Genomic DNA, 22,454 nt, shown 5'->3' with positions numbered 1-22,454 from the left:
CATGAAACAAGAATGACAGATTTGAACTCTCCGTGTGAACGAAGACACGATGTGTGCTTTGACATTGGTGAAGGAAGCCAATAAATGTCTGAGGACGTGCGTGCGTGTCTGGGCTTTCCTCTGCTCATACGTCATCCACGAGCCTCAGACTGCAGACACAGGAGGCCTTGTTCCTTCTCCACTCTTTCAGTCGGTGCAACAATCAATTAGCTAACCATTCCTGAGCCTAAAACACAGATATATTTTTGGGAGAGTAGGTGGAAACCAATGTTTTCGGGTGCAAGAGTATGGAGACATTAAAAATGCACATACACACTAACGCATAGCGATGATGGACACAGTGTATGGATGTGTTTTCCTACTGGTCCAGGGAGTAAACGAGGGGATAAAGGGTGGACAAGAGGAGTCCTAGGGATGGTGATTGATGAGAGATAATGGGAGCAGGTACTTAGTGTCAGGTATTTTTCCCTGCCGAGAAGGAAGGAAGGGGCCAGAGCCATGAAATGTGGAATAGTAAAAGGCTTTATTGAGTAGAGAGCACATCCCGCCCAGCGAGGTTCCCTGGCCCCGAGGAAAGATGAAGACCAGGGAAGTCGCAAGGAGTGACCTATGTGAGGGATATTTAAAAGGTCGCTAGGGTGGTTGAGCTAATATGACGTGGTGAAATCTCACTGGCTGGCAGATGGTCGCTGTTTTCCAAAGGGTTCCTGGGAAGTTTCTTTTGGCCCGCTTGGTTGTGGGTGGTCCTAGCCAAAGTTCCCAGGCCTGACCTTTCCCCATTGTCCACTGACCTTACACTTAGAACTCTTCCCTACTGATTGTGTGCCTTCAATATTATCCACAGTCTGTATTTGTTAATTCTCTATTTCTATCTATCAAGATGTGTGCACATTTTGTCACTAAAAGTCACTCAAATTTTTCAAAATGTACGTTATCACCATGATCTCAAACTTAAGCCAATATTTCCCTAAAGGAAAAGGAAGGAGTAGGTTCGGTGCCCTGAAGGGACAGGGCTCAGGGTGCTGCAGTGACTCCCAACGAGTGACTAACCCCACCCTCCTCAGTGTACTGTGAGAGCTGAGCTCAGCACCAGGGCTCAGGCAGGGGCTGGGCGGTCACTGAGGGACACACATTTGCATGGACAGCCCCTCCTCTGGCAGAGGAGGGAGAAAAAAAGGAGGCCTGGGGCAGCCCAGCCCCACTGTGGGCTCAGGGCTGTGAGCACCATGGCCTGGGCCCCTCTCCTCCTCGTGTTCCTCTCTCACTGCGCAGGTGGGGACAGTCCTCCTAGACACAGGGCAGTCATTTAACCTGTGTCAGCCACTTTGACTCAGGCCCTTAGAACTACTTTGGTTCTTGCCTCATGTGCCATCTGTGTTCACAGGTTCCCTGTCCCAGCCTGTGCTGACTCAGCTGCCCTTCCTCTCTGCATCTCCTGGAGCATCAGTCAGACTCACCTGCACCCTGAGCAGTGGATTCAATGTTGATGGATACTGGATATTCTGGCACCAGCAGAAACCAGGGAGCCCTCCCGGGTATCTCCTGTACTACAAGTCAGACTCTGATAAGCACCAGGGCTCCGGAGTTCCCAGCCGTTTCTCTGGATCCAAAGACACCTCAGCCAATGCGGGGCTCCTGCTCATCTCTGGGCTCCAGCCTGAGGATGAGGTGGACTATTACTGTAGTACAGGTCATGGCAGTGGGAGCAGCTACCGTTACTCACAGTGTCTCAGATGACGAGGAAGTGAGACAAAAACCCCTGGGCACACAGCCCTTGTTTCTCAGCCTCTCTTATTGAGAATCTTCTGTGGAGATGCCTCACTGAGGGGCGAGTTCGCAGTTACACTGGTTCATGGACATGAATGAGTAACTCCGTTATGTAGTGCAGGGCATTGCAGGTGAGGTAATAGAGCCCAACTGCCCAAAGGGTAGTAGTAAGTAAACAAATTAACACTGTGTCTGTGTCTACTACACATGACGACCAAGTCAGTCATGTTCAGCCATAAAACTTATGCCGCAAAGTGTCAATATTGTGTTGCTAATGACGTGTCCACAGTGCTGTGTTAATACTCACGCTGGTCACAGTCAGTTTCCTCCCTCTGGATCAGCCTTCAAGTCTAACTGGACCCAGATCCACAGACCATCACTGACAGCCCCTCACTCTATTCTACTCTCTGTTCTATCCTCTGCTGGGGACCCTCCTCCTCCTGGTCTCTCCCTCTGGCTTTTCAGGTCTTCACACCATCCCCACTTTAGTTTCAGAGAAACTGGCAAGGTCTTGCTGAAGTCTTCATTACCCCAGCTTGCTCAGGGAGGATGGACAGATAGCAGACCAGCATAAATCCATTCCTCATATTTCCTACTGTCAGCTCCTCATTGAGTTGTTCACTCTCCACCACCCACAGCCAGTCTCTTTAATATGACCATCTAATAGTCTTTCTTTCTTTCTCTTTTTCTTTCTTTCTTTTCTTCTTTCTTTCTTTCTTTCTTTGTTTCTTTCTTTCTTTCTTTCTTTCTTTTCCTTCCTTCCTTCCTTCCTTCCTTCCTTCCTTCCTTCCTTCCTTCCTTCCTTCCTTCCTTCCTTCCTTCTTTCTTTCCTGTCTTCCTTTCTTCCTTTCTTTTTTTCTTTCTCTTTCTTTATCTCTCACTTTTTCTTTCTTTTTCTTTCTCTCTCTTTCTCAACCTGTCTCTCTCTCTCCCTTCCTCCCTCCCTCCCTTTTTTCCTTTCTTTCTTTTTTTTCTTTCTTTCAGTAAGAGGAGTGGAGATAGACAGACTCCCACATGCACCCTGACTAGAATCTACTCAAAACCCCGCTGGTATTGATGTTCAAATAAAGGATCTATCCTCAGTGCCTGAGGCCAATGTTCAGACCAATTGAGTGAGAGAGGAAGAGAAAAAAGGAAAACAAAAGGGAAGAGAAGCAGATAGTCAGGTCTCCTGTGTGCCCTGACCGGGGATCAAATCTGGGATATCCATATGCAGGGCCAATGCTCTATCCACTGAGCCAAATGGCCAGGGCCTGCTTTTTTTCTTAAAATGATGTGTCTATCCAACCTGTGAATATTTATAAATAGAAACTGTTAATGTACTTATTGCACTGGGGAACAATTTTTTTTTCATTTTCTGTTACATGAGATTTTAGAACGTTTTCTATATACTTCTGCATCGCTGATTCCAAATCTGAAATCTATTTTTTGGTGCATGCTCCAGTTTTTATGCAATTTTAATTTCTTTTTGTCACAGTTAATGGTATGCATTGGTTTGTAAAAGGCGAAAGATTTATGCGATCTGAAGAGAAAACAGAGTATTGCATTGGTTTTTAAATTGGAGTTAAAGGGCAATGACTCTTGGACTGAACATAACCACAAGGCTATTAATGTTTTACAAACATCACTTTTACTTAATTGTATTTGTTTTAAATGTAAAAAATTATTATCTGATTAAAACAGCCCCTTATTTTATTTTAAGATTGAATCATGGACTTCTGACGGAAATGGCGCCATGAGCAGCGCGACCGACAGATCTCCCCAAAATCTCAACAAATTTATCAACTAGAAACAGAAAAATTTATCCTCGGAGCATTCCGGAGTTCCACACACACACTGAAAGCAAAAGGACTGTTGCCGAGGAGGGAGTACGCCTGTGGTGAGTCAACCCACGTGTGCAGCTGCCCGCCCACACTCGGGGAGTGGCAACCTGGGCACTGGCGGCCGCCGCTGCGTGCCCTGAGAAACCGTGCGCGTGCCCCGTGCCACGGTCCGGAGAGTCCCAGGCCACCGGCCCCTAGAAACCGTGCGCGCGCCCCGTGCCGCGGTACGGAGAGTCCTCGGCCACCGGCGCGCCCCGAGAAACCACACATACGCCCCGTGCCGCAGTCCGGAGAGTCCCCAGCCACTGGCCCCGAGAAACCGCATGCACGCCCCATGCCGCAGTAAGGAGTGTCCCCGGCCACCGGCCCCGAGAAACCGCGCGCGCGCCCCATGCCGTGGTAAGGAGAGTCCCCGGCCACCGGCCCCGAGAAACCGCGTGCGCGCCCCGTGCCGTGGTACGGAGAGTCCCTGGCCACTGGCGTACCGAGAAACCGTGTGCGCGCCCCGTGCCACGGTACGGAGAGTCCTCGGCCACCGGCGCGCCCCGAGAAACCAAACATACGCCCCGGGCCGCGGTCCGGAGAGTCCCCGGCCACCGGCCCCGAGAAACCGCGCGCGCGCCCCATGCCGCGGTACGGAGAGTCCCCGGCCACCGGGGTGCCCGAGAAACTGCGTGCGCGCCCCGTGCCGCGGTCCGGGAGGGGCGCCAAGGCTGTCTTTCCTAGTCAGGAGATTCTCTCCATGGGCGGGGCACCTCACCCAGCCATTCAAGCTAACAATCAAGCCTGAAATACTTTCTGGAGCACAGCTGCGGATCCAATCACTGAAATTAGCTTAACCCACGAAATCTACACACCCACGGGGCTCTAATTGATAAGATCTCTCCCAGTTCAGCGATCCAAGACAAGAGGAGTGATATTTTTCAGTGCCTTTCGCTAAAGGGGCGGGGCAACTTCTGATTGACAGAACCTCTATATTCAGGGATATACCTAACAAGAGGGACTTGGCAGATATTAAGATCTATACAGCAAGCAGCGACTAGTGCTTCTTCTTCCCAGCCAAAACAGTCTACCAAGTGTGGAAAGCCTGGGTTGAGTGGTCCAACTGAATGATATGCGCTGAACAGTCACCTTGACAACAATTGACTCCCAGCCCCACCTGATTACGCTGGAGGCTCTGACTGCCAGAGCCTTACCCAGAGCCTTGCGCTGAGTGAGGATAGAGTGGGGATTTCCCAGCTCTTTGAGCCTCTTACTCCCCAGACAGAAGCAGTGGCAGCCTCATAGCTGGATCACCAGGCTGCTAATTCAGGAAGGGGAGAGTAGGAAAGAGACTCCAGGAAAGCAAACTCTCTCATTGTTGGACTCTGCAAACGCAAAAAAGCCTTGACTACCAGTGAGACTAAAGCCAATTATATGACATTGCCATAGAATCCCATCAACTGCAAATTCCTACCTAAGAGTGACACAGGGGCAGAACCTGGGTACAGAGTCACCAACCAGGAAGAGGGAGAGAAAAGAAAAAGGAAGAAGTTAACTTCTCAAAATCAAGAAAAATCCACAGACTTTATAACTTGTTCCACTAATTCTTTGTTGTTGTTGTTTCTTTCTTCTATCTTATTGCCTTTATTATTATTTCTATTTCTTCCACCTCGGTCCTTTTACTCTCTGCCCATCTTATGCTACCCTTTTCTTGAACTACACTACCCATGAATGTTACATTTTATTTCTTTTCTTCATCCTAACTCTCCTTTAGGGCTACACTCCAAAACCCTTAACTCTCACTCTCCCCCTTTTGTTTTTTTTTCCTTTCCTTTTTTTCTTCCTTTGTTTCTCTCTTTTTCTTATTTTTTCCTTTCTATTCATTTCTTCTTTTCTCCTTTTACTTTTCCTCCCATTTAAGCCTCAATCACGAACAAATTATTTAATTTGGGACTAAAGTTTTTTTGGGTTTTTTTTTGTTCTTTATTTTCTTCTTCTGCTTTTGTTCTTGGTTTTCCTTTATTTGTTTGTTTTTGTGGCATTTTGGGCACTTTTTACATTGCTTTTTAACTCACTAGCATTCCTCCCAACCCAAAGTCTCCATTTTATTTAGTCTTCACTCCACTAAATACAACAGATTTTTACTTATTATTTTTATTTTTATTTTTTTCTTCTTTAATTATTGTTTTTTATCTCCTTTTTTCTGTTTCCCTCTAATCCCTCTCATTATATCTCTTAGTCAACCATCACTTACAAGCAAATCATTTTATGCTTGTCTAAGATTTCCCCCCCTTTTTTTTTTGCATTTAGTAGGTCCCTACTCCCTTTTTTGCCCCTTGAACTCTTCACCCCAAATCAGGCCCTCCATTATAGGCAGTTTTTGTTCCATTTAGCATAATATAATTCGCAGGTCATCACGATATTTCCCTAAGGAGGTGAGAGGAGGGGAAGAGAAGAAAGAAAAAAGGGGGAAATAATAAATTATTACTTTTTTTTTGTGGAGTGTTTTCCTTTTTTTTTTCCTTTTTTTTTTTATTAATTGTAATTAACACTATCAACAAGACCACCTTCAGATGCCAATAAGAAAAAGGAAATCGAATATTATGGATACAAAAGATAGAGAGGTAACACAAATAGATGTGGAAAAATCTATGGAGAAAAGAATTAACATATTGGAAGCCTTGGAGCCAAATGACAGAGAATTTAAAATAGAAATCTTAAAAATACTCAGAGATATACAAGAAAACACAGAAAGGCAATTTAGGGAAATCAGAAAACAACTCAACGATCACAAAGAATATATTACCAAGGAAATTGAAACTATAAAAACAAATCAAACAGAAATGAAAAACTCAATTGAAGAGCTGAAAAACAAGTTAACAAGCTTAGCTAATAGAACAGCCCAGATAGAAGATAGGATCAGTGAAATAGAAGACAAGCCACTTGAGGCACAACAGAGAGAAGAAGAAAGAGACTCAAAAATAATAAAAAATGAGAAAGCCCTACAGGAATTGTCTGACTCCATCAGAAAGAATAACATAAGAATAATAGGCATATCAGAGGGAGAAGAGAAAGAAAATGGAATGGAGAACATACTCAAACAAATAATAGATGAGAACTTCCTAAGCCTGTGGAAAGAACAAAGCCTCAAATTCAAGAAGCAAACAGAACACTGAGTTTTCTTAACCACAACAAACCCACTCCAAGGCACATCATAATGAAGATGACACAAACCAATGACAAAGAAAAAATTCTCAAGGCAGCCAGGGAAAAGAAGAATACAACATATAAAGGAAGGCCTATTAGATTATCATCAGATTTCTCAGCAGAAACTCTACAAGCTAGAAGAGAGTGGACGCCAATATTTAAAGCCCTGAAAGAGAGGAACTTTCAGCCAAGAATACTATACCCATCAAAGCTATCCTTCAAGTGCGAAGGAGATATAAAAACATTCACAAATACAGAAAAGATGAGAGAATTTATCAGCAGAAAGCCCCCACTCCAGGAAATACTAAAGGGGGTTTTCCAACCAGATTCAAAGAACAAAAGAAAACATAACCCCAAGTAACAGCTCCACCAAGAAAACAATAAAACCAAACTTAAACTGTGACAACAAAAGAAAAAAAAGGGGAGAAAGGATGAAGATTAACAGTAGCAAAGGACGATGAAGCACAGAAATACTCATAAGAAAGGGTACTACAATGAATATGGTAGGTACCCTTTTCATTACTTAATGGTAACCACCCTTGAAAAAAACCACCACAAAAACACTTGACTTAAAAAAGGTAGCAACAGAGGAAAGAAGTATGGAAAACAAACAAACAAAAACAAATGATAGAAAAACAAAAGAGAAGAATCAAACAAGATACAAAACTAACAGAAAGCAATTTATAAAATGGCAATAGGGAACCCACAAGTGTCAATAATTACACTAAATGTAAATGGATTAAACTTACCAATAAAAAGACACAGAGTAGCAGAATGGATTAAAAAAGAAAATCCAACTGTATGCTGCCTACAAGAAACTCATCTAAGCAACAAGGATAAATGAAATTCAAAGTGAAAGGCTGGAAAACAATACTCCAAGCAAACAACACCCCAAAAAAAGCAGGTGTAGCAATACTCATATCTAATAATGCTGACTACAAGACAGAAAAAGTACTCAGAGACAAAAATGGTCATTTCATAATGATTAAGGGGGCACTGAATCAAGAAGACATAACAATCCTTAATATATATGCACCAAACCAAGGAGCACCAAAATATATAAGACAGCTACTTATTGACCTTAAAACAAAAACTGACAAAAATACAATCATACTTGGAGACCTCAATACACCGCTGACGGCTCTAGATAGGTCATCCAAACAGAGAATCAATAAAGATATAGTGGCCTCAAACGAAATACTAGAACACCTGGATATGATAGACATCTACAGGACACTTCATCCCAAAGCGACAGAGTATACATTTTTCTCTAGTGTACATGGAACATTCTCAAGAATTGACCATATGTTGGGCCACAAAGACAATATCAGCAAATTTAGAAAAATTGAAATTGTGCCAAGCATATTCTCTGATCATAAGGCCATGAAACTAGAATTCAACTGTAAAAAAGAGGGGGAAAAACCCACAAAATTGTGGAAACTAAACAACATATTTCTAAAAAAATGAATGGGTCAAAGAAGAAATACGCGCAGAGATCAAAAGATATATACAGACAAATGAAAACGAAAATACGACATATCAGAATCTCTGGGATGCAGCAAAAGCAGTAATAAGAGGAAAGTTCATATCACTTCAGGCCTATATGAACAAACAAGAGAAAGCCGAAGTAAACCACTTAACTTCACACCTTAAGGAACTAGAAAAAGAAGAACAAAGACAACCCAAAACCAGCCGAAGAAAGGAGATAATAAAAATCAGAGCAGAAATAAACGAAATAGAAAACAGAAAAACTATAGAAAAAATCAATAAAACAAGGAGCTGGTTCTTTGAAAAGATCAACAAAATCGACAAACCCTTGGCAAGACTCACCAAGGAAAAAAGACACAGGACTCAAATAAATAAAATCCAAAATGAAAGAGGAGAGATCACCACAGACATCATAGATATACAAAGAATTATTGTAGAATACTATGAAAAACTATATGCCTCCAAATACAACAATCTAGAAGAAATGGATAAATTCCTAGAACAATACAACCTTCCTAAACTGAGTCATGAAGAAGCAGAAAGCCTAAACAGACCAATCAGCAGGGAGGAAATAGAAAAAACTATTAAAAACCTCCCCAAAAATAAAAGTCCAGGCCCAGACGGTTATACTAGTGAATTCTATCAAACATTCAAAGAAGACTTGGTTCCTATTCTACTCAAGGTATTCCAAAAAATTGAAGAAGAAGCAATACTTTCAAACACATTTTATGAGGCCAACATAACCCTCATACCAAAACCTGGCAAGGATGGCACAAAGAAAGAAAACTACAGACCAATATCTCTAATGAATACAGATGCTAAAATACTAAACAAAATACTGGCAAATTGAATACAACAACATATTAAAAAAATAATACATCATGATCAAGTGGGATTCATCCCAGAATCTCAAGGATGGTTCAACATACGTAAAACGGTTAACGTCAGAGAGAGAGAAGATGGCAGCGGAGTAGGCGGATGCACAGATGCCCAGCTCTCAACACCAAACTGGAATACAAATCAATTTAGAAAAAATCAGCATGAAAAACCAACACTGAACTGCAAGAACAGCTCTCAAAAACCAAGGAGCAAAGAGGAAGCCACAATAATCCTGGTAAGGAGTGCCTGAATCTCCTCTGCTTACAGGAACCGAAGGAGGGGGGTGAGGCTTGAGAGCCCAGAGAGGATTTCACAGAGGAAAAAGAGCAGAAACTACTGCTCACAGCCACTTACCTGGCGACCAGGGAGCAAGGTGGGTTGAAAAGACCAGCTTATCTCCCAAGTGGAAAAGACAGGGAGAGGGACAGACTGTGAGGGGCTAAGGTATGCAAGAAATGAAATAAAAAAGCTGACTCATTCGTGCTGGAGGCGGCCATAGCTGGGGGAGGGACTGAACCTTTCACAAAACAGAGCTGAAGTGCTTCCGGATCAGAGATCTCCGGACATCTATCCAGCTCCAATCAGCACAACAAGACACAGCTAAAAGCAAGAAGTGGGGAGGAGGGGCAGTAACTCAGGTCTCCATGGAGATCTGAGATACACCTCCCCCTACTGAAGCTGAGAAAAAACCCTGCACCCAGTGAGATTAGTTGGTGGAAGAGACCTTCGTCTCAGGTTACACCCACAGCATTCCTGGATACAGTTTCAAGGAAGCCCCCTGCTGAGATCAGTTAACAAGACTATCACCTGTTAAGAAAACAAACAAATCAAGACTTCAAAGCTGCCCAAATCCCAAAGTGGATTACAAATAATAGCTGATACCAACCCACGAAGACCTAAAAATAACACAACTGAAAACTGGAGGCAGACAACACCAAGCCTAGCCTCAACCAACTCTACAAATAAAAAAAAAAAAAAAAAAAAAAGAAGATGAGAAGACAAAGGAGTGCAATCCAAATGAAACCACAAGAGACACCTTCGAGAAATGAACTGAGTGATATGGAAATAATCAAACTTCCAGATGCGGAGTTCAAAATAATGATTGTAAGGATGCTTAGTGATCTTAGAACAACAATGGAGGGGCAGTTTGAAAACCTAAATAAAGAAATAGCAAGTATAAAAAAGAATCAGTTGGAGACGACAAATACAATATCAGAAATAAAGACCACAATGGAAGGAATTAAAAACAGGATAGATAGAGCAGAGGATCGAATCAGCGAGTTAGAAGACAACTGGAATGAAGGCATGAAAGCAGAGAAGAAAAGAGAAAAAAGACTCAAAAAGTCAGAGGAAACTCTTAGAGAGCTCTGTGACAACATGAAGAGAAATAACATCTGCATCATAGGGGTTCCTGAAGAAGAAGAAAAAGAACAAGGGATAGAGACTTTGTTCAATCATATCATAGCTGAAAACTTCCCTAAATTAATGCAAGAGAAACTCTCACAAATCCAAGAAGCACAGAGGACTCCATTAAAGAGAAACCCAAAGAAACCTACACCAAGACACATCATAATTAAAATACCAAAGCTAAGCGATAAAGAGAAAATATTAAAAGCTGCAAGAGAAAAAAAAGTTATCACCTATAAAGGAGCCCCCATAAGGATGACATCTGACTTCTCAACAGAAACACTTGAGGCCAGAAGGGAATGGCAAGAAATATTCAAAGTAATGCAGAACAAGAACCTACAACCAAGACTACTTTATCCAGCAAGGCTATCGTTTAAAATTGAAGGAGAAATAAAAAGCTTCCCAGACAAAAACAACTCAAGGAATTCATTACAACCAAACCAATGCTGCAGGAAATATTAAGGGGCCTGGTGTAAACAGATAAAGTGGGAAAAGAATACAGAAAAAAAAAAAAAGAAAAGGAATACACCTTTAAAGAAGAAAATGGCAATAAACAACTACATATCAATAATAACCTTAAATGTAAATGGATTAAATGATCCAATCAAAAGACATAGGGTAGCTGCGTGGATAAGAAAACAGGACCCGTACATATGCTGTCTACAAGAGACACACCTTAGAACAAAAGACACACACAGATTGAAGGTAAAAGGATGGAAAAAAACGTTTCATGCAAACGGAAATGAAAAAAAAGCTGGGGTAGCAATACTTATATCAGACAAATTGGACTTTAAAACAAAGGATATAGTAAGAGATAAAGAAGGCCACTACATAATGATAAAGGGAGTAATCCAACAGGAAGATATAACTATTATAAATATCTATGCACCTAATATAGGAGCACCCAAATATATAAAACAGACTTTGATGGATTTAAAGGGCGAGATCAACAGCAATACTATAATAGTAGGGGATTTCAATACCCCACTAACATCACTAGATAGATCCTCAAGAAAGAAAATTAACAAAGAAACAGCAGACTTATTGGAAACACTAGATCAACTCGATTTAATAGATATCTTCAGAACCTTTCACCCTAAAGCAGCAGAACATACATTCTTTTCAAGTGCTCATGGTACATTCTCTAGGATAGACCACATGTTAGGGCACAAAAGGGCTCTCAACAAATTTAAGAAGACTGAAATCATATCAAGCACTTTCTCCGATCACAACGGCATAAAACTAGAAATGAATCACAGCAGAAAAGCTCAAAAATTCTCAAACACATGGAAACTAAATAGCAGGGTGTTAAATAATGAATGGATTAAGAATGAGATCAAAGAAGAAATAAAGAAATTCCTAGAAACAAATGACAATGAGCATACAACAACTCAAAATTTATGGGACACAGCGAAAGCAGTGCTGAGAGGGAAGTTCATAGCACTACAGGCACACTTTCAGAAGCTAGAAAAAGCTCAAATAAACAACTTAACCCTGCATCTAAAAAACTAGAAAAAGAACAGCAAGTAAAGCCCAAATGTAGTAGAAGGAAGGAAATAATAAAGATCAGAGCAGAAATAAATGACATAGAGGCTAAAGAAACAATACAGAGGATCAATGAGACTAGGAGCTGGTTCTTTGAAATGGTAAACAAGATTGATGAACCTTTAAGTAGACTCACCAAGAAAAAGAGAGAGAGGACTCAAATAAATAAAATTAGAAATGAGAGAGGAGAAATAACAACTGACACAACAGAAATACAAAATATTGTAAGAAAATACTATGAAGAACTGTATGCCAAAAAACTAGACAACCTAGATGAAATGGACAAATTCCTTGAATCGTATAATCTTCCAAAACTCAATCTGGAAGAATCAGAAAACCTAAACAGACCGATTACACCAAAGGAGATCGAAACAGTTATCAAAAAACTCCCAACAAAGAAAAGTCCGGGGCCCGATGGCTTCACAACAGAATTCTACCAAATATTCAAAGAAGAACTAACTCCTATCCTTCTCAAACTATTTCAAAAAATTCAAGAGGAAGGAAGACTTCCAAACTCCTTTTATGAGACAAGCATAATTCTGATTCCAAAACCAGGCAAAGACAACACAAAGAAAGAAAATTATAGGCCAATATCTCTGATGAATATAGATGCTAAAATCCTCAACAAAATATTAGCAAACCGGATACAACAATATATGGAAAAAATCATACACCATGATCAAGTGGGATTTATTCTGGGGAGGCAAGGCTGGTACAATATTCGTAAATCAATCAATGTGATTCATCACATAAACAAAAAGAAGGAGAAAAACCATATGATAATTTCAATAGATGCAGAAAAGGCATTTGATAAAATCCAGCACCCATTCATGATCAAAACTCTCAGCAAAGTGGGAATACAGGGAACATACATCAACATGATAAAAGCCATCTATGAGAAACCCACAGCCAACATCATACTCAATGGGAAAAAATTAAAAGCAATACCCTTAAGATCAGGAACAAGGCAGGGGTGCCCCCTTTCACCACTCTTATTTAACATAGTCCTGGAAGTCCTAGCCACAGCAATCAGACAAGAAGAAGAAATAAAAGGCATTCAAGTTGGAAAAGAAGAAGTAAAACTATCATTATTTGCAGATGATATGATATTGTATATAGAAAACCCTAAAGTCTCAGTCAAAAAACTACTGGACCTGATAAATAAATTCAGCAAAGTGGCAGGATATAAAATCAATACTCAGAAATCAGAAGGATTTTTATACACCAACAATGAACAGTCAGAAAGAGAAATTAAGGAAACAATCCCCTTCACAATTACAACCAAAAAAATAAAGTACCTAGGAGTAAACTTAACCAAGGAGACTAAAGACTTGTACTCGGAAAATTACAAAACATTGATAAAAGAAATCAAGGAAGATACAAACAAGTGGAAGCATATACCGTGCTCATGGTTAGGAAGAATAAACATCATTAAAATGTCTATATTACCCAAAGCAATTTATAAATTCAATGCAATACCAATTAAAATACCAATGACATACTTCAAAGATATAGAACACATATTCCAAAAAATTTATATGGAACCAAAAAAGGACACGAATAGCCTCAGCAATCTTAAAAAAGAAGAATAAAGTGGGAGGTATCACACTTCCTGATATCAAGTTATACTACAAGGCCATTGTACTCAAAACAGCCTGGTACTGGCATAAGAACAGGCATATAGATCAATGGAACAGAACAGAGAACCCAGAAATAAACCCACAGTTCTATGGACAACTGATATTTGACAAAGGAGGTAAGGAAATACAATGGAGTAAAGACAGCCTCTTTAACAAATGGTGTTGGGAAAATTGGACAGCTACCTGCAAAAAAATGAAACTAGATCACCAGCTTACACCACTCACAAAAATAAACTCAAAATGGATAAAAGAATTGAATGTAGGCTGTGAAACCATAAGCATCTTAGAAGAAAACATAGGCAGTAAGCTCTCCGACATCTCTCGGAGCAATATATTTACTGATTTATCTCCACGGGGAAGTGAAATAAAAGACAGGATAAACAAATGGGACTATATCAAACTAAAAAGCTTTTGCACAGCTAAAGACAACAAGAACAGAATAAAAAGACAAACTACACAATGGGAGAACATATTTGACAATACATCTGATAAGGGGTTAATAACCAAAATTTATAAAGAACTTGTAAAACTCAACACCAGGAAGACAAACAACCCAATCCAAAAATGGGCAAAAGAGATGAATAGACACTTCTCCAAAGAGGACATACAGATGGCCAATAGGCATATGAAAAAATGCTCAACATCACTAATCATTAGAGAAATGCAAATTAAAACCACAATGAGATATCACCTTACACCAGTCAGAATGGCGCTTATCAACAAAACAACACAGAATAAGTGCTGGCGAGGATGTGGAGAAAAGGGAACCCTCCTGCACTGCTGGTGGGAATGCAGACTGGTGCAGCCACTGTGGAAAACAGTATGGAGATTCCTCAAAAAACTGAAAATCGAACTGCCTTTTGACCCAGCTATCCCACTTTTAGGAATATACCCCAAGGACACCATAGAACGGCTCGAAAAGGAGAAATGCACCCGCATGTTTGTGGCAGCATTGTTCACAATAGCGAAGATCTGGAAACAGCCCAAGTGTCCGTCAGAGGACGAGTGGATTAAAAAACTTCGGTACATATATACTATGGAATACTACTCAGCCATAAGAAATGATGACATCGGATCATTTACAATAACATGGATGGACCTTGATAACATTATACGGAGTGAAATAAGTAAATCAGAAAAAAAACTGAGATGAATCCATACATAGAAGGGACATAAAAATGAGACTCAGAGACATGAAAAAGAATGTGATGGCAACAGGGGCGGGGGGTTGGGGGAGGGGGGATGGGGTGAAGAAGGAGAGAGGGGTTAGGGGAGGGGAGGGGCACAAAGAAAACAAGATAGAAGGTGACAGAAGACAATTTAACTTTGCGGGAGGGGTATACAGCACAACCAAATGTCAAAATAATCTAGAGATATTTTCTCTCAACATATGTACCCTGATTTATCAATGTCACTGCATTAAATTTAATAAAAAAAAAAAAATTCAGAGGCAAAAAACAAAACAAAACAAAAAAAAAACGGTTAACGTAATACACCATATCAACAAAACAAAGAACAAAAACCACATGATCTTATCAATAGATGCAGGAAAGGCTTTCGATAAAATACAACACAATTTTATGTTTAAGACTCTCAACAAAATGGGTATAGAAGGAAAATATCTCAACATGATAAAGGCCATATATGATAAACCATCAGCCAACATCATATTAAATGGCGTAAAACTGAGGACTTTCCACCTTAAATCAGGAACACGACAGGGTTGTCCACTCTCTCCACTCTTATTTAATGTGGTGCTAGAAGTTCTGGCCAGAGCAATCAGACAAGACAAAGAAATAAAAGGCATCCATATCAGAAAAGAAGAAGTAAAGGTATCACTTTTTGCTGATGATATGATCCTATACATCGAAAACCCAAAGGACTCCACAAAAAGATTACTAGAAACAATAAACCAATACAGTAAGGTCGCAGGATACAAAATTAACATACAAAAGTCCATAGCATTTCTATATGCCAACAATGAAATATTAGAAAACGAACTCAAAAAAATAATCCCCTTCACGATTGCAACAAAAAAAATAAAATACCTAGGAATAAACATAACAAAGAATGTAAAGGACCTATATAAAGAAAACTACAAGGCATTGCTAAGAGAAATAGAAAAAGACACAATGAGATGGAAAAATATTCCTTGTTCTTGGATAGGAAGAATAAATATAATTAAAATGGCCATATTACCCAAAGTAATATATAAATTTAATGCAATTCCCATCAAAATTCCTATGACATTTTTTAAAGAAATGGAACAAAAAATCATAAGATTTATATGGAACTATAAAAAACCCCGAATAACCAAAGCAATCCTAAGGAAAAAGAATGAAGCTGGGGGCATTACAATACTTGACTTTAAACTATATTATAGGGCCACAATAATCAAAACTGCATGGTATTGGCAGAAAAATAGACACTCAGACCAATGGAACAGAATAGAAAGCCCAGAAATAAAACCACATATATATGGTCAAATAATCTTTGATAAAGGGGCCAACAACACACAATGGAGAAAAGAAAGCCTCTTCAACAAATGGTGTTGGGAAAACTGGAAAGCCACATGCAAAAGAATGAAACTCGACTACAGCCTGTCCCCGTGTACTAAAATTAATTCAAAATGGATCAAAGACCTAAATATAAGATCTGAAACAATAAAGTACATAGAAGAAGACATAGGTACTAAACTCATGGATCTGGGTTTTAAAGAACATTTTATGAACCTGACTCCAATGGCAAGAGAAGTGAAGGCAAAGATAAATGAATGGGACTACATCAGAATAAAAAGTTTTTGCTCAGCAAGAGAAACTGATATCAAAATAAACAGACAGCCAACTAAATGGGAACTGATATTTTCAAACAACAGCTCAGATAAGGGCCTAATATCCAAAATTTACAAAGAACTCATAAAACTCAACAACAAACAAACAAACAATCCAATAAAAAAATGGGAAGAGGACATGAAGAGACACTTCTCCCAGGAAGAAATACAAATGGCCAACAGATATATGAAAAGATGCTCATCTTCTTTAGCTATTAGAGAAATGCAAATCAAAACTACAATGAGATACCACCTCACCCCTGTTAGATTAGCTATTATCAACAAGACGGGTAATAACAAATGTTGGAGAGGCTGTGGAGAAAAAGGAACCCTCATACACTGTTGGTGGGAATGTAAAGTAGTACAACCACTATGGAGGAAAGTATGGTGGTTCCTCAAAAAACTGCAAATAGAACTACCTTATGACCCAGCAATCCCTCTACTGGGTATATACCCCAAAACCTCAGAATCATTGATATGTAAAGACACATGTAGCCCCATGTTCATTGAAGCACTGTTCACAGTGGCCAAGACATGGAAACAACCAAAAAGCCCTTCAATAGAAGACTGGATAAAGAAGATGTGGCACATATACACTATGGAATACTACTCAGCCATAAGAAATGATGACATCAGATCATTTACAGCAAAATGGTGGGATCTTGATAACATTATACGGAGTGAAATAAGTAAATCAGAAAAAAACAAGAACTACATGATTCCATACATTGGTGGAACATAAAAACAAGACTAAGAGACATGGACAAGAGTGTGGTGGTTACCAGGGGTGGGGGGAGGGAGGACATAGGAGGGAGGGAGGGAGAGAGTTAGGGGGAGGGGGAGGGGCACAGAGAAAACTAGATAGAGGGTGACGGAGGACAATCTGACTCAGGGCGAGGGGTATGCAACATAATTTAATGACAAGATAACCTAGACATGTTTTCTTTGAATATATGTACCCTGAATTATTAATGTCATCCCATTAACATTAATAAAAATTTATTAAAAAAAAAAGATTGAATAATGGCTTCTTTGGGTAGGTGTAAATGTAAAAATATTTCTGACACCTTCTGTTACATATGTGGCTGTTACACACTTCAATGACAAAGGCACAATATTTCATCATTTGTGACATGTGCATATATGTCTATTTTCAAGTTCCCCTTGGCAATCAAGACAAGAATTGGGCTCCTCATATTGTATGTCATAATTGTGAGGAAATGCTTCATAACTAGACAAGAGGAAAATGCAAAGGAATGCCTTTTGGTATTCCCATGGTTTGGCGTGAACCTAAGGACCACAGCAGTGACTATTATTTCTGTCTGATCCATACAAAGGGCATCAGCAAGATAAAATGGTATATGATTGCATATCCTAATATTGCTTCAGCAATATGACCTATCCCACACTCTGAGACACTCCCAGTTCCAGTTTTCAATGGTTTTATTTTTCTAAGGACGAAGAAAGTGAACATGGTGATCAAGTGTATTTTGATAAGATGCATGAGGAAATGGTTGTAGAATCTGAAGGGTCTTCTTCTGATGCCAAGCAGTCATTAACCCCTCAGCAGTTTAGCCAACCTGAATTGAATGACTTAGTAACAGATTTGGGCCTATCAAAGAAAGCAGTGGAAGCCCTGCCCGGTTGGCTCAGTGGTAGAGAATTGGCCTGGCATGCAGGAGTACTGGGTTTGATTCCTGGCCAGGGCACACAGGAGAAGCGCCCATCTTCTTCTCCACCCCTCCCCCTCTACTTCCTCTCTGTCTCTCTCTTCTCCTCCCACAGCCAAGGCTCCATTGGAGCAAAGTTGGCCTGGGCGCTGAGGATGGCTCTGTGGCCTCTACCTCAGGCACTAGAATGGCTCTGGTTGCAACAGAGCGACACCCCAGATGGGCAGAGCATCGCCCCCTGGTGGGCATGCCAGGTGGATCCAATTCGGGCGCATGCGGAAGTCTGACTGCCTCCCCGTTTCCAACTTCAGAAAAAATACAAAAAAAAAAAAAAAAAAGGAAAGCAGCTGAGTTATTAGCCTCCAGGCTTCAAGAAAAGAATGTACTTCACCGGTCAGCTAAAGTATTCCATTTCAGCAGCGTGAACAAATTTTTGTGGACTTTTTCTCAGAAGAAAAATACTTTCTTTACTGTCATGATATCAATAGTCTCCTCAGCCAGCTAGGTGTTACCACTTACAGTCCAACAGCTATTTCCTGACAGCTCTAAATCGAGTCTGAAATGTGTTCTCCTACACAATGGTAATGTTTATGCAGCGGTTCCAATTGGTTATTCAACTCATCTGCGAGAAGATTATAACGACATAAAAATTGTCCTCGACTTTCTTAAGTATGAGGAGCACAACTGGATCATTTGTGTGGATCTTAAAATGGTAAATTTCCTGCCAGGACAACAGAGAGGTTTTACAAAGTATCCTTGCTTTCTGTGTTTGTGGGACAGCCGAGCTCGGGAGAAACACTGGACACAGAAACACAGAAGGAGTGGCTGAAACATGAAGCTCTGGAAGTAGGGATGCAAAATATTGTGAATGAACCTGTAGTTAATTGAGACAGGATCCTTTTTCCCGACTTCACATCACACTTGGCTTAATGAAGCAGTTTGTTCAGGCTTTGAAGTGAGAAAATGAATGCTTTCAACATATTATTCCTGCTTTTCCTGCCTTGTCTTTCGAGAATATAAAAGCAGGTGTATTTGATGGACCTCAAATTTGAACCCTCATATGTGACTAAGAATTTGACAGGAAGATGAATAAGGAGGAGAAAGCAGCATGGCAGTCTTTTGTGGCAGTTACAAAAAACTTCCTTGTCAACAAGAAAGCAGAAAACTATGAACTTCTGGTTCAAAGAATGCTGTTGGCTTTCCACGACATTAGATGTAGCATGAGCATTAAGATTCACTTCCTGAACAGTCACCTTGATAAGTTTCCTGAAAATCTTAGAGCTGTTAGTGATGAGCAGACTACTGCTGGAGCATCAAACAAGATTGCCCTCAGCAAGTACACAAACGCAAGAGCTACAAATGCAAATTTTTGCCTGAATAGAATTTAAATAATTTTTGTGCAAATTTTATGATTAAAATAAGTGTTTTAATATGTTCTATTTCAAAATTGTAGATAAATTCTGATGCAATCATATCTTTTAGTGTATTAGTGTATTTACTGCATTATATAAATTATTATATTTTCACAAAGATGATGCCCAAGATGACACTCTACTTTATTATGTTAAATTAAATGTTGCAAATTTTACAATATGATGAAAACCTAAAATCTTGAATTGCAAAACAATTGTAGCTTACAGAGAAAAGCTAATGTCAGATCTGAGATCAGCACATTCGAATTAGATAAGAACTAGTGTTTTTGTGGATGCAACAAAAATCTTGTTCCCCAGTGTTATTCATCCTTCAGAATTACTGAGGCCCTGAACAAGGCCAGATTTGATGTCATCAACAAAGAAAGGGCTGCCTATCAGGCATGGCTCTGGTGTGTGGGCAGGAAGAAGGGGGCTATGTGCTCACCCCACTCTATGTTTCCTGAGTCCTGAGTCTCCATAACTGAGGGTCCTGGGCCTGCAGGAGCAACATGACAGATTTCCCTGACTCCACAGGACCCGAACTGCTGATTAACTGGGAGTGTTGTCAGAGCTAATCTGCACCAAATTCCTCTTCCTTACCTAAATTTCATCCTGGTCCAAGGGAAGTGGCTTCTTCCACACTGGTCTTCTTCGCTGCAGGCTCCAGGACCTGAGAGGTCTTACAGAGAACCAGCCCCAGGGATGGGTGTGAATGAAAAACCTCCCTCAGGGGACAGACAGAAAGTAAGAGGGACAGGAGAACACTTGTCCTCATGCTTGTTCTCTGAGGAAATAGCTCCATGTGGTGCATACACTTCTAGACATACACTCTTGTCTCTGTCTCCCACTCTGGGACACAGTTGAGCACTATTTTTCTGAAAATACTGTCATATCCACAGATTCAGTGCACAGTCACATACACACATGCACAGACTCACACACACACACACACACATACACACACACACACACACACACACACACACACCCTCCTCTCTCTGCTTGCACACCCTCCTGGGCTCTGCAGTTCTCAGGCTCCTGTCCTCCAAGAACTCAGGAATCAGTCTGTGCTAACCCAGCATCCTCAGGGACAGAATCACCAGAAGGTAGACTGTCCCTCAGAGGGAACCCTGGAGAAAGGAGTGTAGCTGGGGTCCGGTTATAAGAGCCGCCAGGAAATGCCCTGAGCACCTGCTCTACCGGGATGGGTGTGACACTCAGGGTCCAAGAGTGAATCTCCAGTCCTTGTCGGCAGCTCAGCTAAAATCTCCTCTGTCCAAACCTGGGCTACAGGCTTCTTACCTCAGGCACATAATCTGCCCCTGTCTCCACCTTGTGATATGTGGATCCTTTGGCAAAATATGTTGGGTCTAATTGACCCTTGGTAATTCAAATATCAATAGATTCCTTTATTTTTTGAGTCCCTGAATGAATAAGTTCTCTGTTCTGAAATGCTGGACACATGGAGCAGAGCTGTAGAGGCTCCCACCCCTGACCCTACGTATCTCTGTCCTGGGAGCTCTGTCTACACGTGGTCCTGCCATCACCAAGATGGTCTGAAGTTCATAAGACGGGACACTCTGGGGTTTCCTTTGGCTCTTAAGAAGCTACTTTTGAGCTCTCAAAGGATGACCTTTTTGAAGGGGGCGTTTTTGTTTGCCTGGAATCTATCTATCTATCTATCTATCTATCTATCTATCTATCTATCTATCATCTATCTATTCATCTATTTATCTATCTATCTAATCTATCATCTACAATGCTCAGAAAAATTAGGGGATATTTTATGGCTTTATATTTATTTTGATATATCCCCTAATTTTTGTGAGCAATATATCGACCTATATATAACTTTCTACACTATACATATGTATATATTAAACACTATGCACTCATGTCTGTGTTTGCAGTTTCCATCCCCAGCCTGTGTCGAATCAGCTGTCTCCCTCTCTGCATCACCAACCCACTGGGACACCCCCTGCACTCTGAGCAGTGACGTCAGTGTCAGGGACACAGGATATGCTGGTGTCAGCAGAGTCAGGGAGCCCTCTCCAGTCTCTCCTGACAGCAGCAGGGTGGCAGGGCCAACACCATTCTGGAAAATATAAATCTAACACCATAATTCAGCCTCAGAGAGGGAGTCGAGGAGGCAAAATTATGAAGAAACTAAAGTTCTGTGTATAGGAATGTAAAGATTTTGTCATCCAGCAGTGTCCAGAGTCACATAGTCTCCAGCAGTGACAGTGAGGTTAGCCCCCTAGTCTGGTCCTCACCGGGGTGAAAGGTGAACTGTCTATTTAGACTAAACTGACAACTCCAGGCCTGTCCCAGGCCTTGCTTGGACCCCCTGGCCTTGCTCCATGGTGCTTAGCCTGAGCTATGGGCAGGGACCCTGACTCTATCTCTGTGACTGTGCCCTTCATTTCAGGGTCCTCGGCATCCTGTTTGCTGACAGTCATCCTTGGTTGTTGGGGACTCTGACTCAGTGATCACGTCATCTCTGGGAGCAGCAGCAACATTGAATCCTATAATGTGTACGGGTTCCAGCTTGAGTGGGGCTGCCGCTAATCTCTGACTCTAGGAAGGACTAGGCCTTCACTGATTCCAGATTGATTTTCTGCTTCCAAAGCAGGCAGCATGGCCTCACAACTATTTTGGACTTCAGCCTGAGGACGAGGTTATGACAACATTCCTGTTGGTGATGAGACTCAATGCACAAAGTGCTGTGTGCTCAGGAGGAAGCCACAGACACCCCCTCCTACCTCTAGCAGGCACTCATTCTTGTGTGACTGTTGTCACCTCTG

The 22,454-nt window shown here is 40.9% G+C and overlaps 1 long non-coding RNA gene across 1 annotated transcript in view; it reads left to right on the top strand.

Annotated features, from left to right (window-relative positions):
• Window positions 1-1,200: 1,200 nt before the first annotated feature.
• LOC136392864 (uncharacterized) overlaps window positions 1,201-22,454 on the top strand; it is a 33,143-nt gene continuing 11,889 nt past the window's right edge. Inside the window, exons 1-2 of the long non-coding RNA XR_010748999.1 lie at window positions 1,201-1,272; window positions 1,385-1,668. This is a non-coding gene — a long non-coding RNA (uncharacterized lncRNA). The remainder of the gene's footprint in view (window positions 1,273-1,384; window positions 1,669-22,454) is intronic.

This window comes from Saccopteryx leptura, chromosome 2 (assembly GCF_036850995.1).
Source record: "Saccopteryx leptura isolate mSacLep1 chromosome 2, mSacLep1_pri_phased_curated, whole genome shotgun sequence".
Taxonomy (NCBI): Eukaryota; Metazoa; Chordata; class Mammalia; order Chiroptera; family Emballonuridae; genus Saccopteryx; species Saccopteryx leptura.
Note: the sequence above shows the minus strand (reverse complement) of the source record. Positions and strands in the feature narration are given on the sequence as shown.